Source organism: Equus caballus, unplaced genomic scaffold (assembly GCF_041296265.1).
Source record: "Equus caballus isolate H_3958 breed thoroughbred unplaced genomic scaffold, TB-T2T haplotype2-0000561, whole genome shotgun sequence".
Classification (NCBI taxonomy): Eukaryota; Metazoa; Chordata; class Mammalia; order Perissodactyla; family Equidae; genus Equus; species Equus caballus.
The window spans coordinates 259,081-279,287 of NW_027221924.1; the positions used below are offsets into that span (position 1 = coordinate 259,081).

The 20,207-nt window shown below is 43.8% G+C and overlaps 1 protein-coding gene and 1 long non-coding RNA gene across 2 annotated transcripts in view; one reads left to right on the plus strand and one right to left on the minus strand.

The window, feature by feature from the left end:
• The window catches only part of LOC138915046 (ral guanine nucleotide dissociation stimulator-like), a 75,392-nt gene that overhangs the window by 5,401 nt on the left and 49,784 nt on the right, over positions 1–20,207 (plus strand). The window lies entirely within an intron of this gene.
• Positions 997–14,629, minus strand: LOC138922162 (uncharacterized). Its single transcript, XR_011435242.1, has 3 exons — positions 14,434–14,629; positions 13,265–13,415; positions 997–2,127 (listed from the first exon to the last, which is right to left on the minus strand). It is a non-coding gene; the product is annotated as an uncharacterized lncRNA (long non-coding RNA).

Genomic DNA, 20,207 nt, shown 5'->3' on the forward strand with positions numbered 1-20,207 from the left:
TATGTACTTATGTACGTTTCACTGGATCCTTTCTGAAATTAGATATAGCTCTGAATAAATAAATAACGAGTGGCACGAGTGATCTGCTCTCAGACGTTACAGCTGCTCTTAGTAAATGTTGGGTTCCCACATTACTGATGTACAAGAGGCCTGTGGATTTAGTATGGACAAATGCCTTATGGTTTAAGAGAAAATTCACATTATTTTGGTTTAAAGTGGCACATTAAGATTTCTGCCAAAAGGCAAGGAGCACTTCCCCTTTAATAAGCCCCCTCCCCTTGCCCCCATCCTGTGTTTAGGAACCTTTTTGAGTTGACTGCTGACCTTGGTGCCTCTTCTGAACGGATTATTTAGATGTTCAGTTCAGTTAAACCAGCATTTTCTATATAGTCTGCCACGTGTGGAAAACAGTGTTAAACTCTCTCTGATGCCTGAAGATCAAGCAGTGCATTCTCTGCCCTCAGGGAGCATTCCATCTACTTGGAGAGATGAGCCCGCCCCCCCCCCCCCCCCGTTTTTTTTTTGGTGAGGAAGATTAGCCCTGAGCTAACAGATTTGGACAATAGTGAGTTTGGTTAGAAATTTGTTTCCTTCCTCCCTTCTATTTAGATATTTTCTGGAATTCATAAAATGTTCATCGACCATTTCCTCCCCAATTTGTAAAACGTTATTTCTGTCATACCTTATCTAAATGGACTCATTTTAAAACAATGAAAAGATATGTTATATATAAGGTCTGATTTATTCAATGGAAAGGCATTTATTACTATGTTACTTTGTTACCGAGACTAATTTAGGTTTTGTTACAGGAGATAGCTTTTCCAAGACTAAAAAACAGCGCAATGTCTTCATTTCTCTTAAATCATTTCGTTTCCCTGACAGTCATTTTACAATAAAAAATATGTGTATCATTCAGTCTCAGATGTAAGTGGTCCCTGGACTCTGTCCAGTTTAAATACTGGGTAACTCATTAGGGACTCAGTTTCTTAAATAATATTTTTATTTTGAGTGTTAATATTTCAAGCACTTGTTTTATTCTTAATTTCTACTTTGATTCTTAACCATTTCAGTAATATATTTGTGGTTTAACTTTTGTTACCATTTTCCCAACCCTATTTAATTAGTCTTAAAATAAGTCTGTAGCAAGTTAAACATTTAAAAATAATCTTAAAATTATAAAAGTAATATGACTATGTGATAGTACAGAAAAGAAAAAAATTCACCCCAAATATTATCTTCACATCCACTGTGATGATTTTGGTGTATTACTTGCTTTAGTTTTTTTAGTATGCACTTTAAGTATAATTTTAGATTGTTATAATGATGTACATATAGTTTTAAATTTTGGCTCTTTTCGCTTTGTATAATTGTATAAACACATAGCCATTTTGCTCCATAATTCTTTACTGTGTTTCTAATGTATTCTTAGTTACGGAGTAATATTTTGCTGGATGGATATTGGATAAATGACTCAATTGCTTCCTTATTAGTGTACATTTAGGTTTCTCTAACTTTTCACCATTGTAAATAACATGGTACTAAGTATTTTTGTGCCTGTACTGTAGTTTGGATTATTTCTCCAGGGTAGATTTCCAGAAGTGGGATTTCTGGATTGGAGGAGAAGTAAAGAAACCACTATTACTGGTAATAATAATAATGGCTGACATTTATCGACTATGTATAAAATGCCAGGCAGTGTTTCCAAGTGCTTGATATATATCACCTAATTTTCATTGTTGTAACAGCTTTTGAGGTAGGTGCCATGTTGTCCCCGTTGTATCTCTGTAGAAATAAAGGCACTGAGAGGTGAAGTGATTTACCCAGGATCTCTCACAGCTCACAGGTGGTGAAAGGAGGCTTTGAAACTGGGATTCAGACTTGGAGCCGCCTGTCTCCAGAGCGTGTGCTATCAGTTTCTGGTTGAAGCTCGCAGATGTCATCATCTGAGTCATGAAGCGTGCACGGCCTTGTTAGGTGCACGCTGCCTGGTCTTCTCATGTTGCTCAGTAGGACTGGGAGTTTCTTGTTTGATTCTGATGGTTGTGTCCCTGCGACATGTGGTGGTGGTCTTGAAAACTCTATGCTGGAAACCTTAGTCGGTGGATCTCGCAATTACTTAAGAAAGCCCTGCAGTTAAAAACATAGTGGGGTCAGAAGTCAGAGCAGACGGTGAGTCACATTCAAACAGCTGTTCTCACCCACTCCCCTTGTTTGCTGGCAGAATCTCCATCCCGCTACAGAGAATCTCTAACATTTTTGCCTGTTGGCTCGTGAAAGGCTTGCATAGAACTTAGAGTGGCATTAACATAGCCATTCTCAATAAGCAATAGTGATTTATGTTTTATTTTACTTCTAAGTACAAAAGGCTTGACTTTAGGATAAGTATGTAGGGGTATGTATGTATTTGTATAATTTCTTTTATGCTGAAGCAGTTTTTTTTTGAGGACCAAAGTAATTTCCTAATATATAAATGATTGCCAGTTTTAAACAGCAAAATATTTTCTCATTCGTTTGTAATACTGAGTTGGTCTATTTAGTAGATGCTAGTCTTGTATTTCTATTCCAGAAGACTACTTATTACGTTATTCCCTCAATTAACCTAAGTCAAGTTCAAGCTTTGGTGATGGTTAGTTATAATATTTTTGTGTGTGTGTGAGGAAGATTGGCCCTGAGCTAACATCTGTGCCAGTCTTCCTCTATTTTGTATGTGGGATGCCACCACGGCATGGTTTGCTGAGCGGTGTGTAGGGCTGTGGCTGGGATCCAAACCCACAAACCACGGGCCACCGAAGTGGAGCACAAGAACTTAACCACTACACCACTGGGCTGGCCCCAGTTATAATCTGCTTTTCATATAAATCTTCAAAGGCAAAGTTTAAATAAACAAATAAAAAACAAATAAAGCCATCATTTAAAAAAATCATTAATGGCACATTGTACCTTTTATAGCTTCTTTTATAGTTATAGGCCCTCCTTTGAAAAATACAAAGCATTTTAAGTGAATAATCATATACAGAAAAATCATAATACAGATATATTAATATCCTCTCAATAAAGTTGAAGTCTGTGCTGTAAAAAGCCTTGCTGAAAAAGTGAAGATTTACTTTCCATCTGAGCAACAAACCTATAAATCTTGACTCCTTGATCTCGCTGGAGAATTCTTTCTTTCTCTGTTTAGTGAGAAATAGGGCCCAATTTAATGGAACCTTTGCTGCCTCCAACTTTTCTAGAATGAGGGATGGCTTTGGTGGTTGAATTTGTTAAGAATGAGACTTCCTTTCCCCCATTCCTAAAAGACCTGGGAGTTCCCGTCTGCTGCCGGGCACGGGGCTCCGGAAGGTGAGTTTGGGGCCACTACGTATGATGGTGCAAGATGTGCATTGTACAGCGAAACCAGATAGAGTCTCCATTTCCTAACGTGTGCAGAAGAACTGTCTGCTCCCCAGGCTAGGCATCTCTGGGTCTGTAATCACTTGGAAATGGTGCCTGAATGTAATGTGTACAAGCGGGAAAGGGACGATAGCAGTAGGCTGTATTTCTGAGACTCACGTTCTTTCCCATACCATCACTGCCCTCCTTGTCCTGCGCCTGTGTGAGCAGCTGACACATAATTTATGTCTTAGTTGCTGAACCGAAGACCAGTTATCCATTGCACATCATGTCGGCAGACCTTACGACTTCCCTGGAGAAGTGAACACTTATTTGCAGTTGCTTTTCAATGTTCATCTTCTACGTTTTGGTCATTATAAATGTGAGTGGGGATTTAGTGCCCTGGAGCCATAAATCTTAAATATTTCAAACTGTATTTTTAATAGGACAGTCTATAGTCAGCACTACTCCTGGACAGTAAAGTTCTTAATCTAAAAACATTTAAAAAGGTGTATTCACTTAGTTATCGAATTGCCATAGGGCGGAAACTGTTTGATTCTGATAAGTATATATACCATTTCTTTTTTAATCCAGTAAATTTTAATCCATTTCTCTTTTTAATTAAATAAATTACCTTTCAGTTAAATTAGTCACTGGACATTTTCTGGCTGAATAAGGCACTTCCTGACACCGTCCGGATTTGACGGGAATTGAGACATAGTAGGAGTTTTGGTCATACTGTTTGCCTTTTTTGCTCCCTAGAGTAATGAGGTGGATTTGCCATAGCAAATGGTTTGCATAAGTATATATAATTGTCGTAGAGTTTGAGATTAAGAAGTTTTTGCTTTTATTTTAACACTTAGATGTTTTTCTACATTTCTGTGTAGAAAGAAGATAAATGTTCTCTTTAGATCAGCGTGGCAGGGATCTTGAATTGCCGTATGATCCAAGTATAGTGCCTAAGGCTTCACAGCTGCGTGAATCTTCTGTTTCTACAGGCTTTCATCGAGGAGATTCCACGTTGTCCCTGGAGAATTTTTTCTCCATAGTCCTTTCTCTCAGGGAATTCATCTTTATGTGTGAACTAGGTCCCTTTGATTTAGGCCTATTTCTTAGTCTGGTCCCAAGAGAGATAAATTAGGATTAGGTTGTTACTGTTTGTAAATTAGTAAGATTATAGTAATCAAAATCTCTTCCCTGCCTCCCCCCATATTAAATAAGGACATTTGATTTATGGGAGAAGCACTCATCTCAAAAAAAGAGAGAGGGTAATTGCTACCAAAGACAGAATAGTTTCCAAATGATCAATAATAGCTCCTCTTTGTGAAGAGCTAGTTTGGCCGTAAAGGACAGATCCTCTTCCAGTTTCACAGATTGGTTGATTTTGTCTTTTCTGTCCGCTGTTAGAGGCTTCTTCTACAGGTGGAGTAATACTAGCTAGAAGACTAGATGGTGCTTTATTTGGAAGCTTTTGGGAGTAAGTGACAGAAAACTCAACAGAAGCAGCTTGAACACCGGGGGCATTTCTTATCTCACATAACGAAAGGTCTTGAAGTGGGAGTTTCCAAGGCTGGTTGGTCCAGCAGCTCAGTGACTTCAAGTCTTTATGTAACTACACATCCAGAGACGTGAAAAAGAGACTGTACCCGTTCTGTGTTCTTAAAGCCTGAGGAAAACTTTCCAGAAACTACGCCTCCCATCTCCCAGGCCAGAATTGTGTCCATGCCTAAACCAGTGGCTTGGTCGTGGAAATACCATCACTGTGATGAACTCTGACCCAACATAATTCACTCTGGACTGGGGAGGAGTCTCGCCTTCTCTGGAGGTCATGACAGCACAGGAGGGTGAAAAAGACTAGAGTTGTGTTAGCTAGGAAGAAGCGGAATGGTTTTTGGGTGGGCCACACAGGTGGGAAGGGAGTTCAGAGAAGATGGCCTGGAACATTTCCTGTCTGCACGTTAGCAACTGCATTGAAGAATGTTGCTGTAAAGTATATACCACTGACATGGGGAAAAATTAGCTTAACAAGGCTGTAGAAAAGAGTAAACCATCTTGTTTTTGGATTGGCTTAGAGATGACTTTGCCTAGGAGCTGAGATGTAAATGTGGTTTTTTAGGGTCCCAACAAGTTTTAAGAAGCTATTAGTAGGTAGTTTTCTCACTCAGGTTTTCTCTCAGTTCTGTGTAAACCAGCACAAGCACGGGCCTGAGTGTTTGAGAACAACAGCGTGTGGTCTTTCTCTCTCTCTAACTCAGTTTTCAGCACAGCTAATGCTACTGATGAACGTGGGAGTGTCACAGCAGTTCTTTTGTTGGCTATTCATTTTGATTTTACTGTCTTCTTGTTTTAGACAATGAATTTGCTGGTCAAACTTAGAAGGAGTTTTATTTCTTAATGTTTACATATCATAAGTTTTTTTTTTGAGGAAGATTCATCCTGACCTCTCATCTGTTGCCAATCCTCCTCCTTTATTTTCTGCCCGAGGAAGATTAGCTCTGAGCTGACATCTGTGCCAGCCTTCCTCTACTTTGTATGTGGGATGTCTCCACTGCTTGGCTGAGGAGTGGAGCAGGTCCACACCTGGGATCCGAAGCCACGAACCCTGAGCTGCTGCAGTGGAGCGCACGGAGCTTTAAGCACTTGGCCACAGGGCCGGCCCCTACGTATCTTAAGTTCTATTATTTTGTTTTAAAAGATTCAAATCTCCTCCAGGCCAAAGAGAAGCGATTCCTGGAAGGTTCAGAATTTTTGTACCCGCTTTGGAGGGGGACAGCCTGGCAGTGGTCTAGGCTACAGTGGGAGGGGGAGGATGTTAAAGTCTTCGGATTTTTCTGTGGGCCAAGTGAACGCACTTGGAGTAGATTCTGCGTGTGAGGATGAAGTACTCGTCCTGCTGCTGGTGCTGTAAGTGGATGAAAATGAGGGCATCTTTTCATTGTGTTGTCCTCGCTCATTATTGGCAGACGATAGCAGTGCTTACTGACTGAATTCCCATTTAGTTTTAGTAGCTTTTCTGGCGATTCAGTCTTTCTCTACTTTTTTTTTTTAAAGATATGCTATCATGTTGTGTACAAATAATGTGATTTTGTCTCCTCCTTTGTAGTTAGACTTTTTGTTTTCTGCCTCACTTCATTAACTAGAACAGAACAATGTTCTGAATTCTCATTGATAATGAGTGTTATCATGTTCCTGTATTTGAGGTTAGTTAAAAAGCTTGACATGAGGGGACTATGAGGTGGCTTCAGTTTATGGATAATAGGGCTAAAGTTTCCTTGCTGATATAATGAAAAATGGAAACCAGTGCTAAAGTAAGAGCCAAAGAAGAAAGGATATTCAAGATATAGTAATATAGAGAATTAATGATCACGAGGATGGACTAGAACATAATGGAGATGAGCGTGCATTGATCACGTGAAAGGAAGAACCAAGTCTGTCTTGTCTTCTTTGGGAAAAAACTATCATCACTAGAGCCATCTCATGGAAATGTCCGGGAAGCATTTATCTGAACTACAGGCAAAACATCTGACTCGACAGGATACGATTCTCCAGGCTGGGGAGGCGCTAGTGAGACACACACAGGAATCTGTCCCTCTGGCTCCAGAGCAGTGGGAGGTCTGGAGCCTTCTTGCTGGGCTCTTCTGCCGGTTTTGGTGAAGGTTGTCCTTGTGGATTTCCTGTGCATAAAATCCTTGCCCTAATTTCAACTACCTGTCCTGTAAGGAAACTGCAGCTGCTTCCAGGAGAGTCTATACTGTGGGGTCGGGTCCTAGGTTGGTGTATAAAGACAGAATCACATATGGCCACAATTTCCCTTGAAAGACCCCCCAAATCGCCCATAAAGAATCACGTATGGGATTTTGTGCCTCTTATTCTGTAGAGCAATATGTAGTTATGGATGTGTAGTATCTGAACTAAGGTATAGTACAGAATAAAGTATGTGCATGTAAAATACAGTTTTAGAGTGTTTTAACTGATATAAGAGAGTATCTTGAGTTTGTGTAAACTTGTGAATGGTATCATTTCACTGTACCTTCTGTAAGATACTAGAATAAGAAATTGAAGAATATTTTGAAATTTTCACGTGGCGACAGGAACTCTTTTATGTTTTAAATAGAGCATATTATATATTTCTGTGTGTGATTACTTTGAGAAAATTTAGTTTCTTAAAGTTTTAAAGATAGAAAGCAGAATAAACATGTGGCTATTTTGAAGTTAACATTTATTTATCCTGATTATTTTTAAAGTCAGTTTTAGAACGATAATTATAATGCCATATTTAATGCTTTATTTATTTATTTATTTTTAAAGATTGGCACCTGAGCTAACATTTATTGCCAATCTTCTTTTTTTGATTTCTTCTTCTCCCCAAAGCCCCCCAGTACATAATTGTATATTCTAGTTGTCCAGGTCCTTCTGGTTGTGCTGTATGGGACGCCACCTCAGCATGGCCTGAGTGGTGCCATGTCCACACCCAGGATCCAAACCGGCCAAACCCTGGGCTGCTGAAGCAGAGCATGTGAACTTAACCCCTCGGCCGAGGCTGGCCCCTGGATGCTTTGTTTTTAATCTAAGTGCTAGCCATATCTTTTTGACACCGGATGGGAACGTAGAGATGGGCATTCAGCCTGGTAATTATTCTCATAAATACGTAGGAAAAGTTCACAATTGCTGTTTTTTTCTTGCGTGTGGCTTGAGACCTGGGGGATTTTATCCTCCAGTCATTTCCGAAGAGAGACTAACTGGGGATTCTGACCTTTCCTGCTTGCCTGGCACCCCTCCTGAGCATCCAAAATGGGACCTTCAGGCCTAAACTGTTTGGTAAATGTCTGGTTCTGGTTTGTCTAAGAGTGAGACTCTTTGAGCAGCAAGGACTTCTCGGAGAGGAAGTTCGTCTTTGTAATGTCTGGGGGATCCACGCGGCTGCTGATGAAGAAATCACGCAGGTAAAGAACTGGGATCCTGACATTGGCGAGAGAAGCTCTCTACATCTTCCTTTTAGGGCCACGGGCCCTGCTCTGGTCTGCGGAGCCACAGGGAGATGGAACTTGTTTGTCCTCGGAGGATGACGTAGTGCAAACAGTTTTAGACATGAAAGAGTACAGGCAGGCATGTACTTTGGAAAGATTGCTTAAGAGGGCATTCTTTGATGAAGGGCACAGCTGGTTGTTTTTCTCTCAAAAATAGGATAGCAGTGGGAGTGCGCAACTGATGTTCCCACTTTATCAGAGAGAAGCCCTTGTCCCCAGCCTTCATGGTGACTTTATATTATGGGGATTTAGGACATCCACTTTCTTCATTTTTAAAAATTTAACTTTGGGGCCAGCCCAGTGGCGCAGCGGTTAAGTGCGCACATTCCGCTTCGGCAGCCCGGGGTTCGCTGGTTCGGATCCTGGGTGTGGACATGGCACCGCCTGGCAAGCCATGCTGTGGTAGGCGTCCCACATATAAAGTAGAGGGAGATGGGCAAAGATGTTAGCTCAGGGCCAGTCTTCCTCAGCAAAAAGAGGAGGATTGGCGGCAGATGTTAGCTCAGGGCTAATCTTCCTCAAAAAGAAAAATTTAACTTTGCTTTATAATACGATACACAGTCCTCATTCAAATTTTGCCAATTGTCTCAACTTTCATTTTTTAAAAACAGCTTTACTGAGGTATGATTGGCATAAAATAAGCTGTGCATATTTAATATATGCAGTTTGATCAGTTTGGTATATACCTATAAAACCATCACCATCAAGATAATGAACATATCCGTCACCCTCAAAAGTTCCTTCATGCCCCTTTGTTTTTGCTTTTTGAGGAATATTAGCCCCGAGCTAACTGCTACCAATCCTCCTCTTTTTGCTGAGGAAGACTGGCCCTGAGCTAACATCATGCCCATCTTCCTCTACTTTATATGTGTGACACCTACCACAGCATGGCTTGCCAAGTGGTGCCATGTCCGCACCCGGGATCCGAACTGGCAAACCCCGGGCCACCAAAGTGGAACGTGCGCACTTAACCACTGCACCACGGGAACAGCCCCCATCATGGCCCTTTGTGATACCTCTCTTATGTCCTTCTCCAATCCGTCCGTCCATCCCCAGGCAACCATGAATCTGCTTTCTGTCACTGTAGATTTAGTTCACATTTTGTAAAATTTTATATAAATGGAAATATGCAGTCTGCATGCCCTTTTTTCTGGCTTTTTTTTTTTTCCAACTCAGCATACTCATTTTGAAATTCATCTATGTTGTTGGACCTATGAATAGTTCACTCATTTTTATTGCTTAGTAGTCTAATGTATGGATATGCCAAAACTTGGTTATCCATTGACTTGTTATTGGACATTTGAGTTGCTTCCAGTGTTTGGCCATACAAGTCTTTGTATGGACATATGCTTCCATTTCTCTTGGTAAATACCTGGGAGTAGAGTGACTGGATTGTAGGGTAGGTGTATGTTAACTTTTAAAAAAACTGCTCAACTGTTTTCCAAAGTGGTTGTATTATTTTACATTTCCATCAGCAGTGTTTGAGAGTTCTGACTGCTCCACATCCTGGCCAGTCTTTTTAATTTTAGCCATTCTAGTAGTTGTGAAGTGGTTTCTCAATGTGGTTTTAATTTGCATTTTCCTAATAACTAATAATGTTGAGTATCTGTCTATGTACTTTTTGGAAAATGGCCTCCTTTTGAAAACATGAAAGAGAAATGTTGATCAAATCTTGGTTTTCTTGTAAAATCTGACATTTGTCGTTGCCTATATGATGTGAGTGAAAAAAAGAGAGAGGTGAGAAGGGCAGGTGTGACTAGACCTGGCCCTCTCTTACTGAAAGGAGATTCAGAAGTACAGCCTAGAAATAGGGTTGTCGAGAGGCTACACAAGGTAAGGAAATCAGATGAAACAAGGAGAGTGGAAGGGAAAGATTAGGGCCTGTGACCACTAAAGGAAGTTTGTAGTATCAGATTCTCTCATTTGCTTTTTTTTTTTCTTTTTTGGGGGGCAGTGAGGAAGATTCACCCTGAGTCAACATCTGTGCCCATCCGCTTCCATTTTATATGTGGGACACTGCCACAGCATGGCTTGATGAGTGGTGTGTAGGTCCTTGCCCTGGATCTGAACCTGCGAACCCTGGGCCACTAAATAACCACTGTGTCACTGGGCCGGCCTCTCATTTTCTTAAAACCACATGTTCTTTATTCCAGATTACAAATCTGAATGAGACTTCTACTAGGAAAGTGCCTTTGAAAGTATAGAGTATAGATACTGCTCCTGCTTTCTTCCTACTTCCTTATTTCTTCCTGCCGTCTGAGACTTCTTTGAACCTGGTTTTTTGAACGTCTCCAGGGGCCTCATAATTGTCATGTGTGATGACTTGTTTTCAAGCTCTCATCTTAGATTTTTCTGTGGGATGCGGCTTTCTTGACCTCCTCTCTCTTCTTGAGACTCATCTCCTTGGCCTTAGTGACACCACTAAATTTTGGGTTTTTTTTTTTGCTGCTTCTCTGATTTCTTTGAGGATTTCACTTGTTTCATGAACCTGGGTTTCAGGGAGGGCCATACTCAGTGTGCTGGTCCCATTTTGTTTCTTTGCGCTGGAATCTTTGCACCTTGCGTGGATTCAGCCACGCTTGGTGAGCAGAGGGCTTCCCTTCCCATCTAGAACTCAGGTCTTTGTGTGCTGACTTTTAGTATTTTTTTTCTGGGTATCACCTTGGTAACAACCCATCTGAAACCACATTTGCCTCCTGTGTCCCTAGATGACTCCAGACTTGCCTCTTCCTCTCATGGTGCTGCCATTCTCTCAGGCTCCCACTCTTGAGTCTACCCTGTCATCCATGCTTCTTCCCTCTGCGTTCAGGTCTGTGAGACTTTGTATTATACCTCTCATCTCTGTCTCCATCTTTATCGTCATGCCACCATCATGCCAATTCAGGTTTTCATCACTCTCTGCTAGGATTGTGACAGTGGCTTCCTAACTGGTCACTTAGTCTCTGTCTCTCTCCTCTCCAGTCTGCTCACTGACATCTCTGATCGATCGGTCTTGTTAGCTCACTGGGTTGTTCATGGTTTGTTTTGAAAAAGTCTATGATTTCTGCCAAACATGATTTATTTATCTGAAATTTGTTTTTTGGGTTCTCCTAATGTCATCCCTGACTACTTTACGGTCTTATGTTCTGTCACTCACCTACACAAAACTCTGCGCTACAGCAGAATTGGTCTCTTTATTATTCCCTGACTACCTGATGGATACACATGCCCACTGCTGCTACTCTGTGAAATCTGTTCCATTCTCTAAGAGATTTCTCATTCCTCCTCCCCATAGCTATGTCTTGGCCTTATTTCAAGGTTTTCCTATTTCCAGTTCTTCCCTGAAGTCTTGCTTGGTCGTGTCATCTTTAAGTAATCATTCTCCCCTTTGAAATTATGGTCTGTGACAGGCAGTTGAACATTTTGTGTTATTGTTCATTTTTAAGGAACTTTTCTTCTCTAACCAGAATTCAATTTCCCTGAGTTCGAAGTCTCTAAGTCCCTGTGGTGTGCGTGCACTCTTCCAGATGCTTGAGTTCTAATCGTAATGATGCCTTACAATAATTCTAGAAATAATGATGCCTGACAAAGGAAGAGGAAACACCGGGTTGTATGACTGCATTTGCTAGCACTGATATCTGGTGGAAACCAAAAGATTTCACTCATTCTGACTGTTGAGTGCCTGCCATGTGCCAGGTGCTCTCACGGATTCCCTCATGCTGAATCCTAGTGGTCTTTTGAGGCAGGTGTTGTTATCCCCATTTTACAGTTGGGGAAACTGAAGCTTACACCCGTGTATGCCCAGGGCTACGCAACTGCTTAGTGGCCGAGCTGGGATTAAAATATTTCCCCTGTCTGTCTGACTCCCAAACCTTCTCTTCCCTGTACCATAGTCTTTGCAGGCCTGGTTGGCGAGGCCTTCATATGGGGGTTATTCTGAGGTACTGTTAACACTCCATTTCTAAGATGTCAGATTATCTGTGGTAAATGTTTCAAGTACATGGGAATGGAATTAAGTTGAGGAGATAAAGCAATTCATTTACACCATTCACTCGTATTTACTCTCTTTTTCTCATTGACTCTCACGGTTTGTGCAATGTATAGTCCATTCAGAAGCCCTTTAAATAATGGCCAAGGAAAGTGCAGATTACGTATATAGGTTTCTGAAGGTTAGCCTACGCAAGTGGTTTTTGTCAGTTTGACAGGTAACTCGATTTCTGGTTGTAGGGCAGGAATTTTGAGAAGTGAGGCTAGCTTCTCAGAGGAAGCTAGGCAACATTCTTAGGTTGAACTCAGTCTGCCCTTGAAAAGGTGGTTCAGTTATTTGATTAGGGGTGTATGGATTATAGGATGTTAGACATGCCTCAGTTTCCAAATGTAAGTACAAAAGAACGTGTCCTAGACTCACTTGAAAAAAAGTTCAATCTGTAGCTTCCCTCCCAAAAGCGTCATGTGAAATAAGATTATCTGTAGTATTTAGTGAGTATCAAAGAGTGAGGAAATATAAGTGAACAGTTTCAGCTGCCTGGGGGCAGAAGCAATGATTCATATATTTGAGATCTGCACCCCAGACCTTCCTGGTTTGTACTCAGTCAAGAAGAGAGGCATCAAGTAGGTTTCATGACAGAACAGAAAACAGTTTATTGATGGTGTGGGAACACCTTAGAAAGGAATAGAAATCATCAACTTTAGCACCCACCAGGGTCTGTGTGTCAGCATGCCTGGACCAGTTCAGAACAATGGCCCCCACCAATGTCTCAGTCTCTGGAGACGTCCCTCCTCTCACCAAGGTGCCCCCAGAACCCACCAGAACAGAAGGACTCCAGTGCCTTTAAGGGAACTCCAGCCCACGAACCCAAGCAGAGTCTTTCCAGACTGCATGCCCTCACCTTCTCGCTCTGCCTCAATGGGCTCTAGATGCTCCAGCTGGAATCCAGAGAAGATTGGCATGGCTCTCCATTTCTAAGCCAGACTGAAAGCTCCTGGAGGACGGAGACCACTTGGCCATTTTCAGCACTCAAATTTGACCCTCTACGTCACCTGGCGCAGGAAATACAAGTGGCCACATATAGTCAAGACAATCTAGAAGAAGAACAACCCCGGAGAGCTTCCACTACCAGATATGAAGCCTTAGTATAAAGCTACAGGCATCAGGGCAGCGTGCCGTCCTACTGCAAGGACAGCCACAAGGAGAAGGAAGAAGAAGAGAGAGTCCCCCTGAGACCCACAGACGTGAACATTTGTATGTGACAGAAGAGTCAGGCTGAGCACTGGGGAGAAGACAGTCTTCTCAGTCAGTGGTCCAGGGGCACTGGCTATCCAGACGGGAAAGAATTCACCTTGACTCCTGCCTCACACCATAAACAAAGGTCAATTCCAGATGATTTTACATCCAAATGTGGATGTTTAAAACAATGACATTTGTAGTAGATAATACAGGGGAATATTTTCATGACTTTGGGGCAAGCAAAGATTTCTTAGGCAGGTCAGAGGGTACACTAAACATAAACACAAAAATGTATAAATTGGACTTTATTATTAAGAACATCTCCTCGTCAAATGATATCTTCGAGAGAGTGAGAAGGCAAGAACAGAATGGGAATAAACACTTGCCATATTTTATCTGGAAAAGCCTCATGTAAGATACGTAACTAACTCCCATAAATTATTAAGAAAACAGACAACTTACCAGAAAAAAATGGGCAAAAGATTCAACTAGGCGTTTCACAAAGAAGAAAATTAAATGCCCAACAAGTATTTGAAAAGGTGCATAACATTGTTACTGGTGGGGAAAATGTAAATTAACACCAAGATGTGATACTAATGCACAATGACTAAAACAAAACCACTGAAAATATGAAGAGTCGGTGAGGATGGAGAGTAACTGGGCCCTCGCAGACTGCTGAGGGTGTCAGCCACTTTCAAAAGCTCTTTTAAGATCTCCTGAAGATGGAGCTTCACATACTCTAGGTCCCCAAAATTCCTCTCTTAGATAAACACCCAATAGAAATGCCTACATATGTTCCTCACTGCAAAAGAACATTATCACTTAGTTTACCTATTTCCAAGTCCTCAGGACCTAATTCTGTGTTTTTATTGTTTTCCTTCTGGTCTGGGGCTTTTATACATTGCTGGGTGGTAGAGGAGTGGTTTTTTCGCATGGTGGTAGAATTCGGTTGCAGTTACAGCCCGTCGCCACTAGATGGGGGTCTAGTGCCGCGTGTTCTGAGCTCTCTGCCTTCGGGCAAGATGGCGGCGCCCAGTGCGCTTTGCTGGGTGGGGGTGGGGAGGTGGGGGCGGTTTCTCTTGCGCACCAATGTGGATTCATCAGTTTTGTTCCCTGGTCTCCCGGGGCCCTGGGTTTATGGGGTCCGCGCACACGGAGGCTTTCCCCCGTCAGCGGGTTTCCACTGTACTGGTGGACGGGAGTCCTAGGTGATCCCCCGTCATGCGTCCCCGCCCCCGCTCCTTCCCGACCAGTGCAGCAATCCCGGTTTCTAGGGGAGGGAGCAAAGTTTTCTCCTACCCCGTTCCAGCTCCTCCGAGGTGGGCAGCAGGGGGTCCGTCCTCTGTCTTTTGATACTGTAGGTCTCTGAGTCGTGGCATTAGGTTCATTAGCTGCAATTCAGGGTTTTTTTGTCAGTCCTTTGTTGTACTTTGGAGGGGAGAGAGTCCCGGGTCAGCTCACCCCGCCATTTTGCTCAAATCCTACGTGAACAGACTATTTTCTTAACTAAACAAGCTTCCAGCTGATGCCCCCACTGATTCTGAGGGGGCTTCTTTCTCAAACTCTCAGAGCCACCCTGGCCGGAATGAGACCGCTCTTTCTACTGATGGACTTACGCCGACTCTTTCTGCCTCCAGCGTCCCTCATGTGTCGGACAAGTGGGCGGGCAGTTCGTGCCTTGACTTCCCTCCGGACCACGAGGCTGACTGCGTTCTTCCTTCTCAGCATCACCACCATGAGGAGAGGTCCGCCCTGAGCCAAGGCTCAGGACGCGGCCCCACACCTCTGAGACCTGACTGCCAGGTGTCCCCCACACAAGTGCCAGACCCGCCCTCCCCGAGGCCTGGCCCCCAGGGACCGGCCACCTGCTCGCTCAGGGTTCCTCTGCAGGATGGCTAAGCCTGTCCCTAACCCTGAACCCAACCCCTAATTAAGGATGGTGCGTTGTGCTGCATGTCAATTATTTGGGACTAGGAGAGACTAGTTCTCTTCCTATTACTTTTCTGTTTGTTCGTTTGTTTTTCCAGCAAAATCTCTATAAAATAGTCAATACGCTTATGCAATGAAGTTCCACCTCATATTGATCAGAGAGAGGCTGGGTCCAGCCATCTGTGCCTAGAATAGAGTCTGGGGCCTGATAAAGACGTGTGAATGAATGGGACCTAAAAGTGTGGGGGGAGCACACACACGGGCCCCCAATGCCCAGGAGGTTCCAGGCAGACACAGAGCAAGGTCAAACGCCACAAGAACAGGCCTGGCTTGTCTGAGGACTGCTGGGAATTCCGTGTCACTGAAGCCAAGTGAGCAAGGGAGAGACTCCTGGGGGATGAGAACACTTGTCGGCCATTGTGCAGCCTGGTTTGACTCTGGGCGAGATGAAGAGCCAGGGGAGGGCTGGAGCAAGGAGGGGCGCCATCCCACTTACTGTGGCCCTGGTGCTGTGAGGCAGGAGCAGGGGCCAAGTCAGAAGCAGGGCCAGCCAGGAGGCCACAGGAGTGACATGGGGAGCTCAGGCCGGGGTGTGAGCGGTGCAGAAGGCGACACGTGCTCAGGGCTGAGATGTGCATTTGCAGGGAGAACCAGGGCTGGCTCTGCAGGCATGTGACTGTGCTGTCATACGAGGCCCCTCGCTCAGGAGAGCCTGGTGCTTGCTCTCATGCTCTCCTGCTGCCATCCTGAGGTGCCGTCCCCCAGCTCTATCGTGTTATCATTGACATGTAACATTGGGTGAGGTTAAGGACTGCGAGGCCGTATTTTGACACACGCACATATTGTGAAATGAATTCAACAATAAGCTTAGTGAACACCTCCCTTTCCTCCCATATTTACCTTTGTGTGCGTGTGAGGTGGGAACATTTCAGATCCGTTGTCTTATCAACATTTTAGTGTATCATAGAGTATTGATAACTGCAGTGATCATTCTGTCGAGTCGATCCCACAATTTATTCATCTTCTAAAGGAAAGTGTGTACCCTGTGTCCTACATCCCCCCACTGCCCCCACCTCCCAGCCCCCGGCAGACGCCATGCTGTTCTGTTTCCATGAGCTTGGCTTTTTTAGAGTCCACACTTAAAGAAAATGTAAGGTAAGAAAAACCCACATACTTACGTTTCAAGTCCTCTCCATAACGGGACTTTGGCTGACTTCTCAGGGGCTCTGATTAGGGGCATGCTGCTCCCCAGGCACTGGGAGACTGGAAGGAGAATTCCTCCTCACAGTCAAAGGACCACTTTGGCCACTTTCTCACTCACATCGTGGTTGTACATCTGGAAGTAAGCCGATTGTTTCTTCTCAGGAGTATCTATCAGCCTCTTGTACATTTTGTCAGGATTAATTTCTGTGAAGGTAGAGAATGTAACCTGTGTGTCCATGCACCGGAGGACATGTAGACTGCAGGGCAGCGCGAAGTGCTCCAAGCACAGGGATTGAGTCCTCTGCCCACCTCTCCGCACACTGAGTGACAGCAACACAGACCATCCTGGATGCATAAGACGTCTCGTCGCGACTGAGTGATGGCACTCACATCAACCCACACCTGCTACTACAGCTATTATCGTATCTTTCTGACATTTTAGAAAACAATGGCCCTTTGATAATCAATGGGAATCACCCTTTCAAAGAGCCAGTGATGCCATGAACTTTAATGAGTGACATCCTTGTCCTGTTCCATCAGTTTGTTCCCTGTGATTAGTTTGGGTAATCAGACACTGAGTCACACTTTTTACTGAATAAAATGTGTGCAAGCAAGAAAATTGGTTGTTTGTTCTAAAAATAACATTTGTGAACATATTGAAAAACCAATAGCCAGCCTGGTGGCATAGTGGTTAATAACGTTCATGTGCTCTTCAGAGGCCCGGGGGGGTTCTTGGGCTCAGATCTGGGTGCAGACGTACCCATTTCTCATCAGCCAGGCTGTGGCAGTGACTTGCATGCAAAACAGAGGAAGCTTGCAACAGATGGTAGCTCAGGGACAATCTTCCTCATCAAAAAACAAAACAAATAAAACAAACAACCCCAAAAGAGGCTTCTAGACCAAAGTCTCTCTTTTTCCACTAGTACCACAATAATATTTCCTTTCCAGCCTCTTTGCTCTCTTCACTCTGTGCCCATGTGAAGTAGTGTTCAGCAAGGAAATGGGCTGGAAGTGCTGTTTGCATGTATAGGCTCAGTCCATGAAAACGTGCCTCAGGATGTGCCATACATTTCCCCTTTGCAACGTTCTGGAAGGAACCTAAGGACACGCCCAGAGCCGAATCCACATGTCGAAGAGGGCAAATCCCCAAATTGAAGGTAGCTGGGTCCTGACCCTCTGACTGGAGGAAAATCAATAGGCAGAGTCACTTGCTATTTGAAAGCTTGTGTTGAGATGCTATATGCAGGAAACAAATCTATATAATGTTCCAATAACTGATATTTTCATTTATCTTTGGGCCAGCAGATGACTTGACTTGACTTTAAAGAAGTCTGTAACAAAAATTGTTCTGAAGCAAGTTTTCCATGAAAAAATATGTTTCCAAATCTGGAAACAGTAAATAGCCCTTGAAGAGCTGAAAGGGTAAATTAAAAATGTAATTCTTAAGTTTATTTATTTATTTTTTCTTATTGTATAAGTTTCAGGTGTAGAGCATGATAATTTGCCACCTGTGCATAAGTTTATTTAAAAAACGAAAATCACATTCTCTCCCAACAATTTTTTGATATTAAAGATGTATCACATTTTAAATATATTACCATTCTTTTGTTTTCAGATAGTTTGTAGCTGGTAGGAGTGCAGATTACTTTCTTGTGCCTAAAAATACAATCGAACAGAGACAGTCAGGACCCGAATATTCTTCCTCACTTCATCAGTTTTGGATGCACTTGCTACACAGCTGGATTCCCTCCCCGACAAGCTCTCAGGCAGACCAGCTGTCCTCCAGGGCTTCAGAGAGCTGCGGATTCCTCGGAAGCACCTCTGGACCACAATTCAGGACCACAAATGAGGACGAGCCAACGGATTTTCAGCTCTCATCTTTGGCTTCAGTTCTCTGTGACTGTGATCAAGTCTGTAGGGCAGTTTATCAAAGAGGGTCTGATCACAAGCAGAGCTGCAGTCCTTTGAGTCTAACACCTAACATCCTGTGGAGACTCTGATGATGAAAATGGGTGGCTGTATTCTAGGGACTTGAAATGGGTGCTTTCATTGTGCCGTGGCATCGAGGCGGTCTTGTTCAAGGACTCCAAAGCCTGGTGACTCCCTTGTTCTCCAGGCCATGGCTCCAAGGGGTGGGGCATGTCCTGGGCAAGAGAGCAGCGCTGGCTGCAGCAGAGCGTCCTCGGGACCATCGCAAAGAGACTAGGGCACTCGGGTTTGAGTAATTTAGCACCGTTTCCGGAAGGGGCGCCCATCCACCTCCAGCTGTGAGTTCTGAGCCTCCTGCTCTGCCCCCGGTGTCCGGCAGGGGGCGCATGGACCTCCATTTGTGAGCAGCGTGGGGTGCCTGCGGGTTCTGCCAGAGGCCGCAGGAGCTGCATCCTCAGCGGGGAAGGTGCTTCGCTTGTCAGGAGGATGGAGGAGACACAGCTGCGGTCATGTTGGGGTCTCCTGCTCAGAAAGAACACACCTCCTGTCTGGCCCTCATGGCTGACGAGGGGGCTGCGTTCGGGGCCCCGCGACGTTTTTCTTAAACGGTCAGCACAGAAGCTTTATTTTCTGGGCTGTTCCCTCGTGGTTTATTCTCTACTTTCTCAGTCATGTTTTAAGAAGACTTACTTTATAAAAGTATCTCTTCATTGAGGTGTTGGAAGGCTCAGAATCACAGCATGCTGGGTATTTGTTGCATATTCAGGATTGTTTCTGGGGAGAAATTCTGATACAAATTAAAGGAGAAGGGAAACCTACATGACTGTGAAGTGAATATGCCAGATATTGGAACTTTTCAATCATGAGTGATGGGGACTGGCAGATGGCAGCCTGGGGTGAAAGGGGAAATGGTTGCAATCGTATAAGTGTCTTCTTTATTTTTAATGCTTAATGTGTCTTAGGACGTGAAAGTGATCGAAAAATGCCGTTTGTGGTTGGTGGTTTAACACCGCCTTACTTTCCAGCTCTGCAGGACTCTGCAGCATTGTCTTGTGCATTCTCAGCCTCAGCCTGGATATCAGCCTTTTCCTCAAGGAACGCTGGCTCCTTGTATGAGACAATTGCATTAAAAACATGGCTCTGTGAGCTCAGTGTGCTGGTTGCTCCGGGGTGTCCTTGCTTCTTGGCCCTCTCGGTGGCAGGATGCTTAAGTTAGGCTGGTGTGCTGACCTTACCGTGTGTACACTGTCTGCTATAAATGTGTCTATATGGAAACGGCCATGTTTAGATTAAGGTCAGCATCAGTTCAGAGCACGGCTTCCCACTCGAATGCATGGCCACATGGAGCCCTCCAGCCCGCGCCCTGCCCTCCCCGAAACCTGCCCCTGCAGTAGTGGAACCCTGTCTCCTGCTGTCTGGCGACCACTCAGTCCTTTCTCCAATCCCGGTCTAGATGCATAGGGGCCTCACAGTTATTAACCAGCAACTGTTGAGAAAGAACTTTATCAAGTAGGGTTCTCTGCTTGGTCGGTTTCTTTTCCTGT